We start from the raw sequence: 25,677 nt of genomic DNA on the forward strand, positions 1-25,677 counted from the left end.
ACTCTCATTTTCCAGTACTATGCTTGAGATCAGGCCTTGATCCGACATTTATTTTTTGGTTCGTGATTGTAAAGTAATATATAATTGATAGATGGTTCCTTGGAGGATACTCTCAGTGTCAACTATGACTTTTGTCACTAGGTAATATCGTTAGTTAAAGATGTCCTCGTAAATTTGTATTTCTTTTAGACATTTTGTCTTCATATCAGCAACATGGATATTAAAGAGAATGGAGGACAAGCTGAATACTTGTCGTCAGCCTACATTTGTTACATCTTTAACATTCTGTTTTGCACGAATGGTAATTTTGGAGTCCCGGCGCATTTGTTGGATTACTGTTAGTAAGTGTAAACCTGCTATTCATGAGGGCAGAATAACACTTTCTGTTAGTTAATGCAACGCGTTTCTTTTCACTGTCAGTTTCGGTTGAAAGAAATGCGGAATTTGGTGTGGGACATCGTGGAATATTCCCACTTCAGCCCTGATAGGTAGCGGCTATGTAACTACCCTTCAATAACGGTTGGTTGGTTGATTCAGGGCAGGAGACCAAACAGCGAGGTCATCAGTCCCATCGGATTAGGGAATGGAGCTGGCCGGAGTGGCCGTGCGGTTCTAGGCGCTACAGTCTGGATCCGCGCGACCACTACGGTCGCAGGTTCGAATCCTGCCTCGGGTATGGATGTGTGTGATGTCCTTAGGTTAGTTAGGTTCAAGTAGTTCTAAGTTCTAGGGGACTGATGACCACAGAAGTTAAGTCCCATAGTGCTCAGAGCCATTTGAACCATGGGATGGAAATCGGCGGTGTCCATTCAAAGGAACCATGCAGGCATTTGCCTGAAGTGATTTGGGGAAAACACGGAAAACCTAAATCAGGATGGCCGGACGGGGCTTTAAACCGTCGTCCTCCCGAATGCGAGTCCAGTGTGCTAACGATTGCGCCACCTCGCTCGGTCGCTATAAAGAAGGTGCGTTCAAAGTATGGAGCTGTCACTGAGTTTCTTCTGGAGGAAAACCAGAGCGTCACAGAGAGTCATAGGCGCTTGCAGAACGTCTACGGAGACCAAATAGTATACAAGAGCATCGTGGGCTTCTTTTCGGCCTAACAGAAGAGCTTAAAGAGCAACGATGGACCATCTGTGCGTAATTGCTTGCGCGTTACGAGGCTGATGGTGACAATTTTTTGTCGAACGTCGTCACGGGCGGTGAAACATAGGTTCATCATTTTGAACCGGAAACAAAAATGCAGTCCGTGGAGAGGCACTACCCCACACCTCCTCTGAGGAAAAAGTTCAAAGCCGCCAAATTCATGGAAAGGTCTACTGAGACTCTGAACGAGTTATTCTTTGTAATTTTCTCCTCATGGTGCAACGATCGGCTCTGAACTGTATTGCATTACCCTCAAGAAATAAGAAATTGAAAAAACGATTTCGGCGTCTTCGCGGCAAAAAAAAGATGTAATGAACTTGTTTTCCATGACAAAGCAAGGCCTCACACAAGTCTGCGCATCCGAAAGAACTCAAAAAACTGCGCTGGACTGTTCTTCCTCATCCTGCCAACAGCACAAATCTCGAAAGTTCCAACTTCGATCTGTTTGGACCAATGAAGGATGCACTCCGCTGGACGCAGTATGTGCGTGATGGGGACGTTATTGGTGACGCAAGACGTTGACGCTGACGTCGACCAGTAGAGTGGTGCCATTTCGGCATAAAGGCTTCCCCGGTAAGATGGCCTAAGACCGTCACATTGAACGGAGATTACGCTGAAAAACAGGGTTTTGTAGCCAAAAGAGTGGGGAATAATATGGTATAATGGAATGCTGAAAAAACCAACGAACTTCCAAGAAAAATATGTGTTTCATAAGTTACTGAAAGCCCCTCGTATTTAGAGGCATCAGTTTCATATCAAATGTATCTGGAGTGTAAACATAAAGATGCAAGTCTCGTCAGAATAGCCGCGCTGAGGAAAGCAGCATAAAATAGTGAAAAATGTTTACAGAGACTAGGTAAGAACTTAAGATGATGATGGTGAAAGTACTAGTGCTGTTGATGATGTGTTCAAATGTGTGTGAAATCGTATGGTACTTAACTGCTAAGGTCATCAGTCCCTAAGCTTACACACTACTTAACCTAAATTATCCTAAGGACAAACACACACACACCCAAGCCCGAGGGAGGACTCGAATCTCCGCCGGGATCAGCCGCACAATCCATGCTGTTGATGATGATAGAGAATCAAGTACAGAGTTCAATGCAAACGTCAAGCTAGCTGTGTATTTTGATCAGACCATCCGCAATAATGCCACTGTCGCGAAAAAAAAAAAAAAAGTTACAAGATGCGTTCTCTTCAGAGTTATCAGTTCTGCCGCGCGGAGCGCCAAACTTAGTGTAAGCGCCGGAGGCCGTAGATTACAACAGTAAACTTTAATTGCCGGGATGCTCTCTACGTGCATTAGAATTCAAATGCCACATTTTCAGACGGATTTAAGTGGGGGAGTTTTGTGTTTATGCGGGCGTTCTACCTGGGGGCGGGGCGATTGCCCGCGCGGCGCCAATGTTTATCGCCGGCCACGTCGTTCGTCCGTTCACTTGATCACGCGACTGTACGAGCAGACAGCGGCGATTTTTCCCCGGTCGCCCTTCCGCCCCACACCCGCCCCCCTGCCCCCGGCGCCTGCCCCCGGCTCCTGCCCCCAACAGCCGCCTCCACGGCCGGCGGCCTCACCTCTTTCCTCCCTGCCACACCAGCCCTGAACACGTTTCTGGAAAAAAAAGAGATAAAGAGAGAAAGAGAGGGCGCGCAGCGAACAAAACAAACCGGAGCGAGACTCGCTGTCTCATTCGCGAAATATAACGGCGCGGCCGGAAAGCTCATTACAATAATTAATCGTGATTAATGTTTACGTGTGTTCGGATGAATGCTTGCGTCCCCGCGTCAAACCACTGTCAAAGATTTGTTAATTTTGAAAAATCGGTTATCCCTGTGGGGGGGTAATGCTGAATGAAGATTGGTAGTTGTTGTCGCCGCGCCCGCCGCTGTTCGGTGCGACACGAGAATGTGTTAGTGCTTAAACGGACGGCGTGCGCAAGTTGCGAAATAACCTGATAAATGGCTTCCAAATGCAACTGCTACCGTCGCCCATATTTGTTATTGTCTTTTCAAATTAGAGTTATGAGGGATACATATATAAATATAGCGCGTACCTCCTGTTTTATACAGGCGGGAGGCGGAAAGGCTTTCGAACGCGGGCGCGTGCGAGCGACGTACGCCGACGGTGTTGCAGGGGGGGGGGGGGGGGGGGGAGGGCTTGGGGGACGGATAGGAACATACACACGCTCATATATATCCGACTAAGTAATTTAGTAGGACACATTACATGCAAACTACACCGAACATTCATTTTTATTTGCACTGATAAAAATGCTTTGTCACGGAACTTAGTACTAATGCGTGTTTCGGTTATCCTTGTTTTCGGTATGGTGCAATATGGGCCACTTGAAGTCCTAAGTGCTCGGCCGTGTTTTATGTGACGCGAAGTGAGAGAGCAGAGAGAGGAGAGAGACAGACTGACAGAGAGGGAGAGAGAAGTAGAACAGAGAGAGTGGTGGAGGAAACGCCGCATTGCGTTATAACACCAGAGTTTCTTCCGGTGTCGTCATTAACAAGTAAAAAGAGTTTGTAGATACCACGAGATGTATTTTTTCTTTATTTATTTCATTCTGTTTATTTATTTATGTATCGCGTTTCGTGGAACCATGTGAAAACCACTCTTGATGAATACACCTTGATCACAAAATTAAACTATGGAAAAGTAATCAAAGTGCAGGAATTCCTCGCAGAATAGGATTAAGCAGTTTTTCAGAAACTACGATTCATCCTAACCAACAAAGATATCCCAAATAACATGACGGCTAAGGTATATAATGATATGTGCATACTGCCAGCTACAACCTACAGCTTGGAAACTTTGACCCTGACTAAGGCAAGTGCCGGTAAACTAAAGTGCACGCAACGAGCCATGGAACGACTTACGCAAGGAGTCAGCCTCCGGAACATGATTCGATCAGAGGATGTTAGGAGGAGTACATAGGTAACAGGTATCTTTGAGAGAATTGCAAGCCTGAAACGGCAATGGGTCGGGCACGTACCTCGACCAAATCGCAGCAGGTGGGCTCCTAGAATTGTATACTGGAACCATGGGACCACAAGAGAGGCACTGGAAGATCACAAAAGAAATAGCTTGATGACGTGAAATTGGTGGCTGGAACGTGACGATACTAGGTGGCTCAATGTTGAAGACTATGGAACATATGGAAGATGGATTGAGATAAGCTAAAAAATAAGTACAGTTTTACAAAGACATTATTTAATACTGTGAAATGCTAGTGCCACACTGTTCATTCGTTTCTCACGGTCAATTACTGTACACACTACACACACATTCTTTCTTAATGTAACAATACGCACACTATCAGCTGATTTCAGAACCATAACTACAAAATCTGTTTTCCGTTTGATCTACCGCAACTTCCGATTTGCTAGCCTGAAAAACGGAGTCAGCATTCCTCTATAACGAGTGAGATGGTGAGTTCATAGTTTTGGGAGTAAGTTTTTGCAGAAAAGAGAAGAACAGAAGGAAAAACTTAGATATACACGTTTTGTTATCATTATTTTTATTTATATTTGTTACATGCCCGACAAAACCAGTACACTGTGTTATCGAAGTAATCCTTCAGCATATAGAATGTATTTTTATCTACCTTTTAAGTAAGTTTGTTTTATTATTCTCTTTAATATCCTTGGACTATTTAATCTACAGTTTTATTCGTTGGTAGGAAATACTGTTTTAAATTTTATATTTATTCTTCCTTGGTAAATGTAATTTTAGTCACGGACAGAGCTGTTTGCGCAGTAGTTATAAATGTTATTTTTGACGTGTACGACTGTTTGGTAAATGTACTCACGTGATGTAATTAAAATCCTCAGTATTCTGACAAGACCTTTCCAATGAGCTCCTCTACTCTTTTTGATTATTATTATTATGGTCCTGTTCAATAGTTGAAAACTGTACGCATATTTTGTATTCTTGTTCCTTAGAAAAGAAAAGTAATTCAATAGCTAAGAACTGAAGGTACGTATGAACAGTGTATAACTAAAATACAGTGGCTCTTACACACTGATGACAGGACTCTAAGGGCAAAACATTCCGACGAATTTTTGCTTACAAATATCTTTGTGCGTTCAGACCACTAAAACTGAGAATCAGTATTCATTCCTGGAAACTTTGTATTCGTTACATCGCCTGTAGAGGTCTCATCTACATTTAATTTAAATGTCATTTTCCCTCTTCAAGCAGAATTTCGTACGATCTATTTTCTTTATGTTCAATGTCACTTTATAACATACTGACGAACTACAAACTTCATTGAGGGTTTCATTTGTGTTCTCCGGAAAGAGTTCGCTTGTGTTTGCGGTAACTACAATATTGCGGCCTTCAGCAAAGAGAATTTTTTCCCCGTGACTATCACTATTGGTATTTGTGTACGTACAGGAATGACCGAATCAGAATTCCGACACAAATAAACAAATTCCTACACGAATTTCATGAACTGACATCGCAAATCAGTCTGATCGCCATTTATAGGGCTCAAAATATTCTTGGTGAGGGCACCATTTCCCCAAAACATATTATAACAGATGAAAGAGCACAAGTTATCAAATTTAAGTAACTATTTCGATATCAAACATAGATATTGCTATTATATTTCTACAACAATCGCTGATGTGAATTATGACTTTCTATTGTAAATAAGAGAGACAGTATTCATCTCCTATCTTTTGTGAGTTCTTCGCTAGCCTTCTCGGTTGCAGCAACTTAGCACGTAAGCATCTCTGTACTTAAGTTTAAGGAGCTGGATAATAATAATTATAATGCATAACTCTGTCTAAGTTTCATTTGAAAAGCACTGTTGCTAACCATTGTCAATAATCGTTACAAGATTTCTATTTTTCAGTGTACTTGAAGTTGGAAGGGTATCAGTTTGGTGACACGTTGATTTGCCTGCCAGTCACGCGCCATTACATGCAGATTTGCACACCTCAGGAAAGTCAAACCTTTCCAGTCTAAATTTACTTCACGAGGTCCAGTCTATGCCATTCTACTTAATGCAAAATTATTTGTTGTATCACGTGTAACATGGTCCGCAGACGCCAAACTGATCTAATCGCCAACAGAGGTTCGGCACCTGATTACCATCACATTCCGTAACAAAATCAAAAATAATTGACCATTCGCAGTAGAAATTGCAGAATTTCGGCGTTACTTGATACAGTTCTGATCTTCATACTTGATTCCTAAGTTGGTCACTGTGACTCATCCTGACTTCCGAACAATCAAGATTCGGAAGAATGTTACATCAGCAATTTCCTCAATTTTAGCTTTACCTTCGTTCTTCTTCTTCCTTTCTTGGTAGGCTATGCCTGCTTCCTTCAGTACCCCTCAGTCTATCCTGAGGTGGTCGTTCCTTTTCTTTCCTTCAATGGCCAATATTTCTTTTACAAGCTGATGATTTATTTCTTATGAGTTTCATAATCTTACGTTCATCCATCCCGTCTATATGTTCGTTCAGTTTGTGCTTTCGCTTATGTACCCCCTCATTAATGGATTCCAGTTTATATCATTTTCTAATGCTCTTACTTCTCTTTCTGTCTCGCAGTGCCTTCCCAGTAACCCTTGGCAAACTTGTGATTTCCGTAACTTTAACGTAGATGGGACCTCTACAGGCGGTGCAACAAATGCAGAATTTTGTTGTTGATGTTTCCGGTCTTGTCTCAGATGTGTATGTAGTGATGGGCCTCATTATTGTTTTGTAAATTCTTACTTTTGCCTATTTTTCCTGTATGCTTGTTTTTCCATATAGCATTATTCAAACAGCCTGCCACTTTGTTTGATTTCACTACTTGTTCTCCAAGTTCCGTTTCGACATTTTCGCTGTTGAACAGATCAGCGCCGAGATATTTAAACGTCATTACTTGCTGAATAGTTTTTCCACCTGTTTCCAGTTCTTATCTAATTAGTTCCACAGATGTGCTTTGTCACGGAACTTAGTAGTAATGCGTGTTTCGGTTATCCTTGGTCTCGGTATGGTGCAATATGGGCCACTTGAAGTCCTAAGTGTTCGAGCGTGTTTTATGTGACGCGAAGTGAGAGAGTAGAGTTTTTTAACTGGGTATGACCATATGTAAGTTTGGGCTGGCACATTAAATATATGCAATAGTTTATGCAGGTTAGCCTCACTGTTTTCCAGCGGAACTGCCTTTCCTTTCATTTTATTCTGGATGAGTTACACGAAGTAAACAGGCCTTCTCCTTTCAGATCCGGAGACACTGGCTATTGTTCGTTGAGAGAAACTAGCACCATCCAGTTTGTGCATCAGGTCTTGAATGTTGTACTTTCAAGGAAGCCTTTCACCTACCTTCAGTTCTAAGAATTAAAAATGGTCGATTCCACGGACTATTTGACCAACGTGGGATAGTGAAATTTCACCTTTAGAATTTTTCCATATCAGAATCTGTATGCATTGCATTTTATTGCATCCAAGAGTTGAGCTGGTCTCTGGTAGTCATGTACTAGTGTCACCAACAAGGGAGTTATTAGATAATCACTTAGTTTATGTAAATTCCCTAACAAAAAAGAGTGAAGCACCCAGTAAAGGGGTAGGAAACGAAATGAAACGTTACTAGTTGAGAGGATATGTGATTACAGTCACAATAAAATCGTGTCAGATGTAAAAAGAACTTAACAGTATGAATCCACTTATCAGTAGTGCGTTTCACCCCTTCTGGGCCGGAATTATGCACTGATTCGATTCAGAAGGGTGTCATGAGGACATTGTACACTCCCCTGAGGCAAGCTGGCCCACAAGTGTTGTGACTGGTCCTTGATATACTGAATATTAAGACGGAGTTGACGTTCGAGCTGGTTCTACACATGTTCTGTATTGGACAATCAGAGTGTCTTGCTGGAGGAAGAAGTACCCCAACAAGACGTAGACACATCCAACCTGTGGACGAGCACTCTCCTGTTGAAAAATGGCTCCACAATATGTAGTACGAGGACACAGGACGTCTGTGACGTGCCGTTGCGCTGTCAGAGTTCCCTCAGACACTATCAGGTGTGACGTAGTCATACCCGATGTTTCCCTACATCATAAAGCCAGGAGCAACACCGCTGTGCCTCTCCAAAACAATGGTCGACGCCACACTCGCCGACGATGGTCATCGAGCGTAGTGCAGAACCGTGACTCATCGATGAACGAAACGAGACGCCATTTATCAACAGTCCATACTTCCCTGTAACGGGACTCCTCCAGGTTCAACCGTTTGTTGTCGTGTTAATGGCAGTCTTCGTATGTGACCGTAAATCCGTAGTCCGGCTGTTATTAGCGTCCGATCAGTTGTAAGAGGTGACGCAGATTGTCGCTGGATTCCATTGCTCGTTGTCGTATGGCCGAAACAGTTTTGACTGGATTACGGTGTACTTGGTGTACAAAAAGGCAACCCTTGGCTATGGTCAGACGTGACTGATCGGAAATTTGACGACGAATACGTCTGCCCTCACGTTGCCCTGCAGTACAGCAGAGGGCCACTTGTCACTTGTGAAGGCCTCACAAATTTAGGTTTTGCACGATTAGACCATCCATCCAAATCGAGACCCACACTTGGGCCCTTTTTAAACTATGTCGTACGCTGATAACGCTGTCACAGACAAGTATGCTACATCTCCGCGTCCTCGACAGTGATCACTCATCATCTGACGCTATTCGCGGCCCTTATATACCCTACAAAGTTTGGTAAGGTATATTAAACACGAACTACATTGTTGTATCCGTCATAGAGAGCTGCATCTCTAATAATTTACGGACCTACCGATGGCGTGAACATGTACGATGTTGCAGTGACATCTGACTGTTCTGAGTGCTTCATTTCTTTTTCAAGCAGGCTGATACGTAAACAAAATACGTTCCACGGAAATCATTCTTGAACATGAATCAGTGAGCTAATATTTTCGTAATGAGCACTCAAAGTACAAAGTAGAAGCCAGGTTGACCAAAAAACTAAAACTAAAACTAAACTCCTCCCGAACAGGCCATGAAGGCCCAACGGTACTGACAGGCCGCCAGGACATCCTCAGCCCACAGGCGTCACTGGATGCGGATATGGAGGGCACGTGGTGAGCACACCGCTCTGCCGGCCGTATGTCAGTTTCCGAGACCGGAAGTAGCTTCTCAATTTACCTCAGAAGGGCTGAGTGCACCCCACTTGCCAACAACGCTCGGAAGGCCGGATGGTCACCCATCCAAGTGCTAGCCCAGCCTGACAGCGCGTAACTTCGGTGATATAACGGAAACCGGTGTTACCACTACTGCAACACCGTTCAGGTTGACCAAGAACTACAGGAACTGATAAATGATAGCGAGTACCAAAGCAAGTGGTAACGGGGAACCTAAATGCGAAAGTAGAAGGGGAACTAAAGAATATTCTTCAGTGAGATATTTCGTACATAAAGGAGAGACAAATGAGTACCGAGTATCGCCATAGCGCTGCCATAGAGTGGTTCCTTTCAAAAGTAATGACCACACGCAAAGTAAGACATTCATCCCACTGGGAGATGGGACGAACAATTTCTGTTTCGTACAACGAGGTCGTCCGCTGACGGATTTCCAACCGCACTTCCTCGGCCGACTGAAATCCAAGTCTAGGCATGTCTTTCTTCAGCTCGCAAAAGATGTGAAACTCACATAATGAAAGCTCCACTATTCACAGAGGATGTGTTTCCCTACGAAATCGCTGCAGAAGTGCAGCGTAGCCTTTGCCCGACTCGCAGCGTACGGGCGGCCGCTGCCATGTGACTTACCGGAACTTGTGGGAACAGCTTTGGATTTCGTAGTCGGGGTAGAAGGGGGATGTTTCCACTGTTGGCTTTGCCGTTTACCGTAGGGCTCGAAACAGTGCACACCATGACGTCACGATGTCTTACTTCTTCGACGTCGTGGTCGCCCTTCTCGACGAATTCGTTGGGCGTTGAACCACAATCAATACGCAGCGCTATGAAGACACTCTACAGAAACTGCAGCGCACCATAAAGACAAAACGCCCACAAATGCTGTCGCACGGTATCCTGTTGCACGATAACGCCCTCCCCACACTGGCAAAAGGACGAAGGCTACGTTCCAGCGATTTTGTTGAGAAACGCTGCAACATCCTCTGCACGGCCCGAATCTTTCACCATTTATGTTTCACATCTTTGGCGACTGGAAGAAAGTCACGCACGGACGACGATTTGAGTCGGTCGAGGAAGCACAAGGGTAGGTGCTTTTGTGGATCTGTCAGCGGCCGACCGCGTTCTACGAGAGAGGAACTGGTCATCTCGTCTCCCTGAAGAGTAAATGTCTTAACGCGTGGTGATTACTTTAGAATGGGGACCATTCGGGTCCTGTTATGGCACGTGTTCGGTTTCCTTTTGACTCTCCCTCATCGTTCCAGAGGCCACGTGTGAGTAAAATGCCGAAAATGGCAACATGTTTTATCGTAACCATTCAAGCTAAACACAATGAAATAAATGGAACGTTTCATAATGAAGTCCATCTGCTGTTTTTACAAAACACATTTCGAAACAGAGATCCATCATCAGGACTTTAGTTGTTATCGGAGGTCCTCCGTTGCGATGTCATCACTACAGGAACTCTGTGGTAGTTACAGTTCGTTCTTAATCGAGACTTACAGTGTTTTACATAATTTCAGAATAATATATGCAGATTTGTGTTGCACGTCATCACAATGACGTAACTTCTACTTGTTGTTTATTTGTTATCTGAACACGCATTCTTTTCAAAGCTAAAATTACAAGTTTCAAAGAACATCAAAAATTGTGTTGCTATTTCAATGATAAATTGTTAATAAACAACTTACATGCTCTGCAGCCAAACTTGATACTTGAACAAATTTTTTACTTAGGTATATGATAAGAAAAATGTAATAATAATGTCTATTCCTGCCAATGATTGAAATTAAACATTAATGTTTGGTCTTCATAAATTCTGACAGAAGAATACAAATAGAAAATGGACCGAACGGGACTAATTTTAAAGCGATTATATTCAATCAGTCATTAAATAAATTGTAAAGGATGAGAAGATCTTAAATTGCTTTCGAATTACATGTGTTCATAAAATTCATAAAGTGGAGAGTAGAAATAGATTCAGAATTATAATAAATATCGTCATTTTCGAAGAAGACAAAAAATAAGATAATGAGAATTTATGTAAAAGTAGGTTGGTATTCGTGTTTAATTATGCAGCAAGTTCAGCATTTTGGAAAATGATACTATAAAGAAATAGGCAAAATGGTTGATTATTTAATAAAAGTGCTTTTACAGACATCTAAAGGTTTTTCCCGATACCAAGAAAGCCTAATTATTTTTAAGAGCTTCTCCACTCTTCAGCAGTTGCCTTGTATTCCCATTCGCCAGCTTTCACGAACATGGCAGTCCTCCTCTTTCAGATCTCTCTTCCTCTTCATGACAATCATTCCCGCTCTCCATGTTAATCTTGGTGTCCATGCTTCCTCCATCCTGGCTGTGACCGTTGCAGGATTTCTTGTGGTCAACGTAATTGCTCCATTCGCCGTACATGGACATACCATTGAAGAACTGGATAATGTTTGCATGATTAGTTTTCCATGTACTAAGAAACAAAAGGAAAAATAATCGAATAGAACAAGATTGCTATTAAACAGAAGGCGAGAGAGTTTCAAGAAAATTATCATACAATGTTTATAGAAGATGCTGAATGAAGCAAAACTGTTTGTAAACATCGTAGAGATGATATGAGAAGGTACAGATAAAATTTGGGTATCAGAAACAACCTAAAACGAGAAGTTTGTGAAGGAAATAATACAGACGATACGCTGGTACCTAATACATGTAGTGAGTTTAAACTGTACCAGCGTTTTAATAGAAATGGTTGAAGCTAAAGCAAAAATAATGAGAAGAAAAATTGGCTAATTACTTACAGAATGTTTGGGAGAAGAAAATAATTCCACACAACTGGAACAGAGCTAGACTTCTGGCATAAAGAGGTTCTCTGATGTTTTGAAGGTGTTTTTTGTACCATGCCTTGGTTCCACCCATTCAGGTTACCACGAACATAAACCAGAATGTCAATTCAGGATTCTAATTGACCAAGCGTTGCTCTTTCATCTACATCTTCGTGATCATTATGTTCTGCACACACCATCTTCCAAGATTACAATGGCCGTGTTCACAGGACTGCACGCATACGTTCCTACTTTGATGAACAGTGGAACATCGTACCATGCCTAGACTGGTCCACCAAACCACCCGATCTCCGTATTGTACAAAATGTATCTCGGACTATTTGGGACAGCGGATGGAACGTAGCAGTGAACATCCTCGAGTTTTGGTACCTCTGCGGAATGTAATCCTTACTCTGTGGCATCAGTTCGGTATGGTATACATGAAGAAACTTACGAACTGAGTTCATTATCAATACCACAGGCGTGTCATGCGTTACTAGAGTGTTGTCTCCTAAGCACCACTGCTTTTTTAAGTCTGGTTTTAGTGTTACGTCGTCTGCGGATACAGATATGTGAAACAGGCGATGCGTAACAGGAAGAAGCAGTAAGTCACATTCACTCGAAGAATTAACTGTGAGAAAGCTTCCAACATAACGAATGCAGTGCGTGGCGGATAATGACCAAAATCAAAGGGTATTTTGCAGTAGCATTTAATAATTTTAGAAATAAAAAAAGAAGAAACATCAAATGGCTTTTATTTGGCAGTTTCTTGTTGAACAAGACGCGGATCCATTAATTCACGCAAAAAAATTAATAGCTGTGAAAGCAGAGTCTAGAAGCTAGGTGGACAAACTGGACAAAAAAAGAAAAATGCTTGCAAAGAGGCCAGAACTCTCGTAAAGACATTAAATAATTTTAACCAATAACGGTGCTATAATTGTATTTTATTCAGCTGTTCTTGCGACTATGATGTGGTTTCGACACTATAAACATTTTCAAGCTATGTCCTCAGCACATCGTTACCGCCGGTGTGTCTAAATTTATAACATGTTAATACGTCGATAAAATTTTATTAATCTGCAGGTGCTGAGCAGTATTTTTGACATTGACAGCTTCTGCAGATAAATAAAACTGCATTAACTTATTAACATATAACAAATTTCGACAGCACAGAGATAACGATGCCGTAAGGACATAGCTTGAAAATGCGCATGGTATCGAAATGAGCTCATAGCCATAAAAAGTACATCTCCACACATTGGTCTTTGACACTGCGAAAACTTATCCAGTTGAAGAACGAATTTCTGAAACAGTTACCCACGGTATTTAAGTTGACACAATCAGATATGTGAAATTTTTTTGGGGGGAAACTTTTAGTTAAATGGTGTCTACAGAGGAGATGGATGCATACATATTCTGCTTACATTCTATAGTCGCTCTTCATAACGGAAAAGTGTTCAGCAGTGTACAGTGACCTAAAATAAGACTACGTGGAAAATTGTGTGCATTGTGACATTTGGTAGGTGTAGAAATTTTCTCCTTATTGATTCTGTCGATAGTGCTCAATTTGTAGATAAGGAAGTAAATGGAAGAAACAGTGCTGTTTTTACAGACTGTCATACTTCCACACTGAAATTTACGTTTTTAGTGTTTCTGCAGCAATCCTAGTTTACTGGGACATCACTCATGTTAAAAATAACTTCACAAACCTTTGAGAGTTATCTCTATAGTATGAAAAAACATTCGAATGTTCAATTTGGAAACAGAAACGGTAAAATAAGAGGTAATGTTATGTACTAAAGGGTTTTTGAATAGCATAATTGATCAATAGCTGTTTGTAATATTGAGTTGAAAATTTGCAATTGTCGAATTGAGTATCGTTCACTTATTTTGAATCACATCGGCTACGGCGACAAATAGAAAACAGTGCTGAAAAGGAAGTCGGATCGTGGTAAGCACCGAAACACAACTGTCTATGGCAGCAGGTTACGGAAACAGATATGAGCGACTCCTTTCATTGCTGTGAAACGTTTCACAATGGACTGACACAAAAACAAAGTTTCTATTATTGTGGCAAATATTATCTTGTTCATTGTCAAAGGAAAACACTTTGGTAGTTAGCTGGAAGCATATTTCCGCTTCATTTTTCTCACGGATGGTTGACGTTAAGCATAAGCATTGCCTTTCAAACAGGGAGAACCAGAAAATTATTTTGTATCTACTCAGAGCGCGCGTATGAAAACAAAACCACTACTTTTCTAAGAATGTCTAAAATTTAAAATTAATTGATTTTTTACCTTTTAGATGCTTTCAGAAAATGCGGGACGTCAATAGAAATGCTCCAAATCTGGACGAATTTATCTTTATACAGTCTTCTGCAACAGCTGTTGAAACCGTATGTCATTGAATTCTTAATGGCACAGTGCTACGAAAGCTGAGGAACAGTGTAACAGGCAGTGAAAACCTATTGTCCGCTCTTTTTGTCTAACCAGGTCTTTATTCGATGTAGTGATGTCCACTACGTTTGTTTTTTTCTCTCTCTCTCTCTCTCTCTCTCTCTCTCTCTCTCTCTCTCTTTTCCTCATGGTCCCTCTCTCTCTCTCTATCTCTCTCTCTCTCTCTCTCTCTCTCTCTCTTACAGACACACACACACACACACACACATTTTGCTCCCTACTTTCAAATCTATAGAGTGAAACGTTTCGTGAAACAAAGGCACTGCTTAACTGCCGAGTTTCTGTTTGAGCGCTTCTTTAACAATTGCGAGAAATCTATGCAGAACAGCAGTCTCTTGCGCCTCTAACTTGTGAATTGTGTGTTTGTAAATGGAATCATTAATAAAAGAACGAATGATGGTATAATGTTTCCTTACTTTAAACTACGTACGATGAGAATTCAACATTAATTATTTTCATTGCATGGGTAAGAACATCATAAGATGAATACTTTGTAGGAGGCCAAATAAATGTTTGATTTTATTTTAGATGAGTGCCAGGCTCCCTACAAGTTTACAAGTTCACGAAGTAAAGTCAAGGCCAGAATTCACATATCTGCCCCAAATGGTATCACTGAAAATATCTGACCTCTCGCAAATTTGAATTACTGAAATACTCAAACTCAAATTAAATAAGGATTTGAAATGATTTCGTAGCCTCTGCTATGAACGAAAATTGTAAAATAACATAATATATAAATCTGCCGCGTAATGGCGGCCAATTGTTGCCAGTCGGAGATAGTGGCTTTTAGGCGTCGTAGCAGCTGAAAAATACTAATTAATCTCTCTCTTCAAGTGAAACATTAATATGAGGTGCCTTCATTATCTTGAAATAATAAGATGAGCTATTTTATACATGTATTTAAAGCAATAATTTACATACACATCTTAACATCGTCTAGAAGAGAAAACAATAATATCTGCAAGCGTTAAGCGCTACACACAATCTCGATATTACAAAGGATGCAGAAGAAGAACGATTTGTTTTGTCCCTCTTACATATAGTTACACAAAGGTATCGATATTTTATTTCAATATATATTTTTACTGCGATATTAATTATCGGCGATAAGGTCTTTTTCTCATCAGAGCATTTACATTACAGATTTTTGTAAATATTAATTGTACTGTTCTCCACAAATGTCTTTTAAGTCTTGTTTGTTTTATTTTATTCACGTTTTTTGTATGCATTGCACACGTTCTGTCCGTAAAAATGACCTAAGGGACACTACAATGGAAAACGTTATTTGACTGATTCCTGAAATTAAGGCAGCATGTACCACATTCTCTAGGGAAAAAATACAATTTCAGACAAAGTACTTTTTTTCAGATGGAGAGAAATTTAAGTATGCATGTTTAGTTTGGTACAGTATAAATATTGCCAAAGTGTGTGATTAACATGAACAGAAATGAATCACACAAGAGCTGCGTCACTCTGTTAACCTTTAGTTACATTAGTGATGAAACATATTACTATTTTGTTTAAAATTTCGTTCCTATTACAGCGTTACCTCTCCGTTTCTATGTAATCTTACTATTGGCTGTGCTTTTGCATCATGTAGGTGCGGATAACTATCGACCATTATTTCTGTATGTACGTTCTAGTAGGAGTCGAAATCGACGCCACGAAGTTATAAACGTTACATTTGTTATTTGTCGTCACAAATTGTTTTTAATTGTTTTAGACAGAATAGTGCGACCTGTGGACTATGAACAACTTTTGGAGTTATTGTTAGCTGGTGAAGATTTCTGACTCATTGAATACAGCAGATTCGTTTCAATATGCAGCCGAGTTTGGTGACAATAAACAGAAATATCTGATCACGAAACTAATAGAGAAATAGAGGACAATAAAGAGACATAAGAAAAGAACGTTCACGAAGAAAACCAAGGAAACGTAAGTCTTGCTGTATTTATGGGAAAAAAGTTATAAGTAAGAGTGGCAGAAAACGAATACCATAAATTTTTCTAGGGACTGGCAGATGGACAAAGTCTTTGAAAAATTTTAGAGAATGATAGCAGGTTCGACGAATCTGCAGTGCAACTTCAAGCGGGACTGCGTCAGCCAAAAGCGTCAAAGGTGTCACGCCTTCAACACACAAAAACTTGTTCTGTGTGTCAAAACTATGCAGATGCCAACCATTGACAGAAAGGTATATCTTGACTGTGATTGGCGAAAATAAGTGCTTAGATTCGTTCATATATCTACCGTCATTTTTACTGAAAGCTTTTATCTTCAATAGTTTACTTGACTGATTATTATTTGCCCTAAAACCATGTTTCATAAAGTTGTCGAAATAAATTTTCTTAGTTTTTAAAATAAGTCGAAAAACTCTGTGTAAGAGACTGATGAAACAAGCTGGGATATTTTGACTTCCCCCCTTGTTTTTTCATCAGCCTCCTTAAATTCATTTTTTCATTTCTAATTACCATTAAAGTATCCGAGTATAATCCGCATTTTCATAAAGGTAAAGGTTGGTCCTTTGTTTTGAAGAATATAACACTAGATCTAATTTTGTGCTTATTTTAAGTGTGTAATTCATTTTCTAATTTATTTCGACTACTCGTAGTTAGTATCTTTCGTTATTGGGTGAAATCAGTAGTGCATCGAAAGCAAATTCTATTGTTAACGTATACATAAATATAAATTATGTACTAATTATAAACATTTGGAAGTCGATATACTAGTAATCTTAAAGTATCTATTTAGCTCTGTTCGAAAACTTGTTAGCAAAACCAGCCCTTAATTAATTCCCAAGTAATTTTCAATTTTGTCAACAGTTTGTTTGTGTAAGTATATTTGTTAATGTCATGATTTATACAAATAATTCGGCCTAACTCTTGTAGTAGAAGAAATTGTTAAAAACAACCAATTTTTCGACGTATTCAGTTAATTTAATGAGTTAAGTTTAATTGTAATTTCTGTAAATTAAACATCGAACAATGTGTAATTTCAGCGCCTATTACTGTGAGGATGAATAAGGGCCCAATTTTTGGTCCCTAGTCAGTCATTCCACGGCCAAGTTCCAGACGAGAAACCTGTGTTGATTAGAACAACAACAAAGCTTCAACTTAACTGTGAAATAAGTGTTACACAATTAGCCCGTGTGTTAAAAAAATGTTCCATAAGTGTCTTTTTATTCTTCAAGAACTTTGAACTTTGTGGTTAAGCTTTTATTGCTCGTAGATGTTCAACAGAAAACTGTTGTAGCAGTATGTGGATGTTCGCCTGCAGCCTATTAATGATGCTTATCGAAAGTTAATCAATAGTACACTGGCCAGATTAAATGTGTGTATGAGGGGGTTGTGAAAAATGAAAGTAAACAACTGTGAAACACAAATGTGCACCTGTCGGCTACATCATTTACAGTAGAAAGTACTGCCTTTCCACCCCCTATTTTTTCAGCCAGTACGTCGTCACCGAGGACAACAAACGAAGAAATAAAAAGAAGGCGAACCGCCACAAGATCAGTGATAATGTGAGAGCCTTGATAGTTGAATACATCATGTTTCCTTTTTTAATGAAGATCGATTTTTCATAAATAGAAGACTTTCTTTTATTGATTCTTTAACAACGGTTTTGAGAAACATAGAAGGAAGGAAGTTACAGATGGTTTTTGTTTTGAGGTCTAAAAGTGTCACAAGAAGTTACTATCTTCAGTCTAAATAGAGAGTGTAGTTAACGGTTAATGGTGATCCTTAAGAATTCCGTTCGAAGTGAACGCCGTTCCTTACTCAAAGATACATGGCCGCCGACAGAGTTCAGAAAATGTCGCACTTTTCACCAGTTTTATTTGTACGTAAATTTCTTCCGTCATAGGTTGTAATTTCATAATTTCTGTCATTGCATTTACACACACCATCTGAATGATTTGGCAATGTATGAAAAAACGACTGAGCCAACTCATCACGAATAAATTCATCTTTGACAACACCAGGTACATCTATGAAGTGTTTATAAACATGTGTGTGCAAATGTACATCCTGAATGAAGTGACATGTGATAAAACGACGGAGAAAAGAATGTTTTCCGGGACTAAAACGTTGAAAATACTTTTCTTGGGTTATGTGGTAAGTTTACACTGTTAATTTTCCAATATTTTGCACATATTTTCCGCGTTCCACTTACAAAATTCATAACCTAACATTAAACCTTTTCGTGACAGGAATACGCATTTCACCTCATTCAGGAGAAGAAATAAAACGTATTAAAACAAAGTACACCTGATGATGGACCCACAGGGTCCAAAATGCATCATGTAGTTAATAAAACACGAAAAAGTTGTGACTGAAGGCGTTGTTTAATTCATACCTCCAATGTTTTGAATACGGTCACGTTTCAAACTGCAAAATGTTGATAAAATTAAATTTGAACTTGCCCAGCCAGACATTGAAAGCAGTATACTCATACGGGTATTACAAGCAAACCAATACACAAAAGCAAGACAACGAATGGACACACTGTGAAAGAAGAGAAAATATTCGCCAGTATCCCATACCTGGGCCCCATATCAGAAAAAATCGCCAACCTTTTCAGAAAAACAAATGTAACAGTTGCATTCTCAACCAATAATAAGTTAGGAAACCTACTCATCCATAATGTAAAATCAAATACACGAACATACAGTAACAGTGGAGTGTACAAAGTATCATGCCCAGTTATCCTGCCTACTATGTACAGAAAACAGGCAGAAACTTCAAGACCCGTTTTCAAGAACATGTAAATGCTTTCAGGGTCAAGAATTTCGAAAAATCAGTCACTGCACAACATATGTTGGAAACTAAACATGTCATCAACAGTGTAGGAAAAAATTTGGTAATAGTACATAACCAACCCAATGGTAAGATCCTAAGTCTGTTAGTACAACTGGAGATATACCTCCACAAAATCAAAAAACCAAAATCTATGTTAAATGGACAAACAGATTTCCCAAGCTGTAGTTATTTCAGTAATTTTAAAGACCTATTCTAAAGTTATTCCTTGCATATGTCAACTGTTTATAGTTATATCTTTAGCACTACGAATAAATTCATCTTTGACAACACCAGGTACATCTATGAAGTGTTTATAAACATGTGTGTGGAAATGTACATCCTGAATGAAGTGACATGTGATAAAACGACGGAGAAAAGAATGTTTGTAGGTACTAAAACATTGAAAATGCTTTCCTTGGAGTATGTGGTAAGTTTAAACTGTTCATTTAGCACTATTTTGCACATATTTTCCGTGTTCGACTTACGAAATTCATAACCTAACATTAAACCTTTTCGTGACAGAAATATGCATTTCACCTCATTCATGAGAAGAAATAAAACATGTATCAAAACAAAGTACACCTTACGATGGACCCACAGGGTCCGAAATGCATCGTGTTGTTACTAAAACACGAAGAAGTTGTGACTGAAGGAGTTGTTTAATTCATACTTCCAACTCACTCATATTCCACGTCGCTCTGTTGCAACGTCATTTTAGATTTCTCTTATTCTATTTCATTAATGTATACAGAAATAAGGAAACGTGATGCATATCATATATATGTATTCACGTTAAATTTTTCTGCTTCTTCCTCTTCTTCTTCTTCTTTTCTTCCTACACTACAGTTTGTTTTCTTCAGTATGCCTGACTGTACCTTGAGATTACCTTGCAATGTTTTCCTTGAACGTCTATATTTATTAACAGTTGGTGATTTATTTATAACAGGTTTCACAGTATTCTGTTCAACCATGTAGTCTACATGTTCGTTCCATTCACACTTTGTCTTCTGTACCTACTCATTTATGGAGTCAAGTTTACGTTCTTTTCTAATTCATTATCTTTTCTCTCAGTGTCTTACCTGCAATCCGCTGCAGAAATCTCATATTTGTGGTTTCCGAAATTCTCCTAATTTTTGATGTTTGGGTCTTGCCTCAGTTGCGTATGTCATAATTAGACTTATTATTATTCTTGTGTATTTCTGCCTTTGCATCTTTACCTCCCTGTTTGTTTCTCCAAATTGTGTTATTTAAACGCCCTACCACTTTGTTTGTTGAATGTGTATGATATATTCAGGTTTTGGATGTTGCATTAAATACACGTCAAAGTTTCTACAGGTTATTTTCATTATTTTCTAGCAGAACTGCATCGTCAGAATAACAAATGGTTTCCATTCTTCATTCCCCATTCTTTACCATCTCGTCCACGACTATATCAAAAGGTATGGGGTCAGAGTGTCGCCTTATCTGTACACTATTAACTGTTATGCAGCATTAACCAGGACTCAGTTTTTGTTCTGATGTAGTATGGAAGAAGTATCATTAATTCTTTTTATTTAGTTGGTAGAAACGCCCCGATTGTAGGATATGTTTACCACTTGTGTAAACTGATTCTATAGAAAGCCTCCTGTGAGTGAACAAAACAAAGATAAGTAGGGTTGTTGTACTAGTGGACTTCTCTGCAATCTGTCAAAGAATTAATCTGTGAACGACATAACCGATCTAAAACCTTATTGTTCCTCAAAGAGGGTTAGGAGTATAATGTCTTTCATTTTGTATGCTATTATTTTTGCTATGAGTTTAAGAGCTGAAATGAACAGATTTATTCCTCTGTAATAGGAAGGGTCTTTCTAATCCCATTTTTTCTACATAACAATGGTGATACAAGTTCTCTATTAATTTAGAATTTTATTACAACACTGTTCAGTTAGTGGATACCCTCCTTATAGTAGTACTTCATCGGGAATTGTTTCTTTCCCCGGAGATCTGTTTTTTATCAAAGTTGCAGCTTCTAACAGTTGCGCGATCGTTTACTTGTCTGCTGATCTCTGAAATCATTCCCTTTTCGGGTATTTTTTTTATCGTTAAACAACTCTGTTAGATACTCAACCAATGATTCGTGATTTCCGTCGTTGAGTTTTAAAATCTAATTTAATTCTTTCCTCTGTTATATCATTCTCCAAATCTGTTCCTGCAGCTGGTAGAAGTCATGTTCTGTATTTTTAGAAAAAGTTTCTCAGTATTCCTTCTTAAATCGATTCTTTAGTGACTTTAGCGCATTATAAGTTCTTTTATAACCTTCATAAGACTTTTTTGTTTTGAGTGTTTTTTATTTCAAATACTCACATCTCTTCTTTTACATATTTCTTTAATCTCTTTGCGAAACCAGAGTATTCTGCTCATTTGCCTGTCAAGAATTATAACTCGCACACCTAATGTTTCTTGAGCTGCTGCTTCAGTATTTTCATTGTTCATCTCCCAACCCAGGTCTACGTGGTACTGTAATAAATGATGTTCTCTTTCATTTTCTCTGATAATCGTTTCTGTTATAAACGATTTTGTATAGTCATTCCACAGTGACTCATATTAAAAGTTTCTTTTTTTAAAGAGAGGCTCTTTATATTTCTTGTTTCTTCTTGACTTTTGCTATGAGGAGGCCGTATTCATTCCCGGCGTTGGAAGAGCTTAGAGAGCTGACATCTATTACTGATTGGAGGTCGGTTTCCTGTTTGTAACAAAGTATTTTGTTGTAGATTTATAATCTACTGTGTTCTGAAAAGTGCTATTTCACGTTATAGAAGGTATTATTTATTCTCAATTACTTGCCTGGGCATAAGCCGATCATAACCTCACCATTATCATTTAGAAAGTCTTCTTTATATCTTTGTTTAGCTCGTGGGATGACACTATTTCCAATACGAGCATTGAAACCTTCCATCATCATTTGAAGGTCTTGGACTAATGATTACTGGTAGTTACTCATCGAAGGCCTGTCTTTCTGTTCCATGTTTACAATCCTCTAGACTCTATGAAGAGGTGATGTTCAAATTGTAGTGAGCCAGTTTTTAGTTTTAGTAATACTATTCTTTCAGACCCCCCCATGAACCATGGACTATGCCGTTGGTGGGGAGGCTTGCGTGCCTCAGCGATACAGATGGCCGTACCGTAGGTGCAACCACAAAGGAGGGGTATCTGTTGAGAGGCCAGACAAACATGTGGTTCCTGAAGAGGGGCAGCAGCCTTTTCACTATTTGCAGGAGCAAAAGTCTGAATGATTGACTAAGCTGGCCTTGTAATACTAATCAAAACGGCCTTGCTGTGCTAGTACTCCGAACGGCTGAAAGCAAAGCGAAACTACAGTCGTAATTTTTCCAGAGAGCATGCAGCTTTACTGTATGGTTAAATGATGATGACGTCCTCTTGGGTAAAATATTCCAGAGCTAAAATAGTCCCCCATTCGGATCTCCGGCGAGAACTACTCAAGAGGACGTCGTTATCAGGAGAAAGAAAACTGGCGTTCTACGGATCGGAGATTGGAATGTCAGATCCCTCAGTCAGACACGTAGGTTAGAAAAATTTAAAAAGAGAAATTGATAAGTTAAAGTGAGATATAGTGGGAATTAGCGAAGTTCGGTGGCAGGAGGAACAAGGCTTTTGGTCAAGTGAATACAGGGTTATAAATACAAAATTAAATGGGGGTAATGCAGGAGTAGGTTTAATAATGAATAAAAAAATAGGAGTGCGGGTATGCTACTATAAACAGCATGGTGAACGCATTACTGTGGCCGAGACAGACCCGAAGCCCATGCCTACTACAGTAGTACAAGTTTATATGCCAACTAGTTCTGCAGATGATGAAGAAATTGATGAAATGTATGATGAGACAAAAGAAATTATTCAAGTAGTGAAAGGAGACGAAAATTTAATAGTCGTGGGTGACTGGAATTCGAGAGTAGGAAAAGGGAAAGAAGGAAACATAGTAGGTGAATATGGATTGGGGGTAAGAAATGAAAGAGGAACCCGCCTGGTAGAATTTTGTACAGTGCATAACACTTGGTTCAAGAATCATAGAAGAAGGTTGTACACATGGAAGCATCCTGGAGATAATAGTAGGTATCAGATAGATTATATAATGGTAAGACAGAGATTTAGGAACCAGGTATTAAATTGTAAGACATTTCCAGGGGCAGATGTGGACTCTGACCACAATCTATTGGTTATGAACTGTAGATTGAAACTGAAGGAACTGCAAAAACGTGAGAATTTAAGGAATTGGGACCTGGATAAAGTGACTAAACCAGAGGTTGTACAGAGTTTTAGGGAGAGGATAAGGGAACAATTGTCAAGAATGGGGGAAAGAAATACAGTATAAGAAGAATGGGTAGCTCTGAGGGATGAAGTAGTGAAGGCAGCAGAGGATCAAGTAGGTAAAAAGACGAGGGCTAGTAGAAATCCTTGGGTAACAGAAGAAATATTGAATTTAACTGATGAAAGGAGAAAATATAAAAATGCTGTAAATGAAGCAGGCAAAAAGGAATACAAACTTCTCAAAAATGATATCGACAGGAAGTGCAAAAATGGCCAAGCAGGGACGGCTAGATGACAAATGTAATGATGTAGAAGTTTATCTCACTAGGGGTAAGATAGATACTGCCTACAGGAAAATTAAAGAGACCTTTGGAGAAAAGAGAACCACTATCATGAATATCAAGAGCTCAGATGGAAACCCAGTTCTAAGCAAAGAGGGGAAAGCAGAGAAGTGGAAGGAGTATACAGAGGGTCTATACAAGGGCGATGTACTTGAATACAATATTATGGAAATGGAAGAGGATGTAGATGAAGATGAAGATGAAATAGGAGATACGATACTGCGTGAAGAGTTTGACAGAGCACTGAAAGACCTGAGTCGAAACAAGGCCCCGGGATTGGACAACATTCCATTAGAACTACTGACGGCCTTAGGAGAGCCAGTCCTGACAAAACTCTACCATCTGGTGAGCAAGATGTATGAGACAGGCGAAATGCCCTCAGACTTCAAGAGGAATATAATAATGCCAATCCCAAAGAAAGCAGGTGTTGACAGATGTGAAAATTACCGAACTATCAGTTTAATAAGTCACAGCTGCAAAATACTAACGCGAATTCTTTACAGACGAATGGAAAAACTGGTAGAAGCCGACCTCGGGGAAGATCAGTTTGGATTCCGTAGCAATTATGAACACGTGAGGCAATACTGACTCTACGACTTATCTTACAAGAAAGATTAAGGAAAGGCAAACCTACATTTCTAGCATTTGTTGACTTAGAGAAAGCTTCTTACAATGTTGACTCGAATACTCACTTTCAAATTCTGAACAAGGCAGGGGTAAAATACAGGGAGCGAAAGGCTATTTACAATTTGTACAGAAACCAGATGGCAGTTATAAGAGTCGAGGGGCACGAAAGGGAAGCAGTGGTTGGGAACGTAGTGAGACAGGGTTGTAGCCTCTCCCTGATGTTATTCAATCTGTATATTGAGCAAGCAGTAAAGGAAACAAAAGAAAAATTCGGAGTAGGTATTAAAATCCATGGAGAAGAAAAAAAACTTTTGAGGTTCGCCGATGACATTGTAATTCTGTCAGAGACAGCAATGGACTTGGAAGAGCAGTTGAACGGAATGGACAGTGTCTTGAAAGGAGGATATAAGATGAACATCAACAAAAGCAAAACGAGGATAATGGGATGTGGTCGAATTAAGTCAGGTGATGCTGAGGGAATCAGATTAGGAAATGAGACACTTAAAGCAGTAAAGGCGTTTTGCTATTTGGCGAGCAAAATAACTGATGATGGTCAAAGTAGAGAGGATATAAAATGTAGACTGGCAATGGCAAGGAAAGCGTTTCTGAAGAAGAGAAATTTGTTAACAGCGAGTATGGATTTAAGTGTCAGGAAGTCGTTTCTGATGGTATTTGTTTGGAGTTTAGCCATGTACGGAAGCGAAACATGGACGATAAATAGTTTGGACAAGAAGAAAATAGAAGCTTTCGAAATGTGGTGCTACAGAAGAATGCTGAAGATTAGATGGATAGATCACATAACTAATGAGAAGGTATTGAATAGAATTGGGGAGAAGAGAAGTTTGTGGCACAACTTGACAAGAAGAAGGGACCGGTTGGTAGGATATGTTCTGAGGCATCAAGGGCTCACAAATTTTGCGTTGGAGGGTAGCGTGGAAGGTAAAAATCATAGAGGGAGACCAAGAGATGAATACACTGAGCAGATTCAGAAGGATGTAGGTTGCAGTAAGTACTGGGAGATGAAGAAACTTGCACAGGATAGAGTAGCATGGAGAGCTGAAT

This window comes from Schistocerca americana, chromosome 3 (genome assembly GCF_021461395.2).
Source record: "Schistocerca americana isolate TAMUIC-IGC-003095 chromosome 3, iqSchAmer2.1, whole genome shotgun sequence".
NCBI lineage: Eukaryota > Metazoa > Arthropoda > Insecta > Orthoptera > Acrididae > Schistocerca > Schistocerca americana.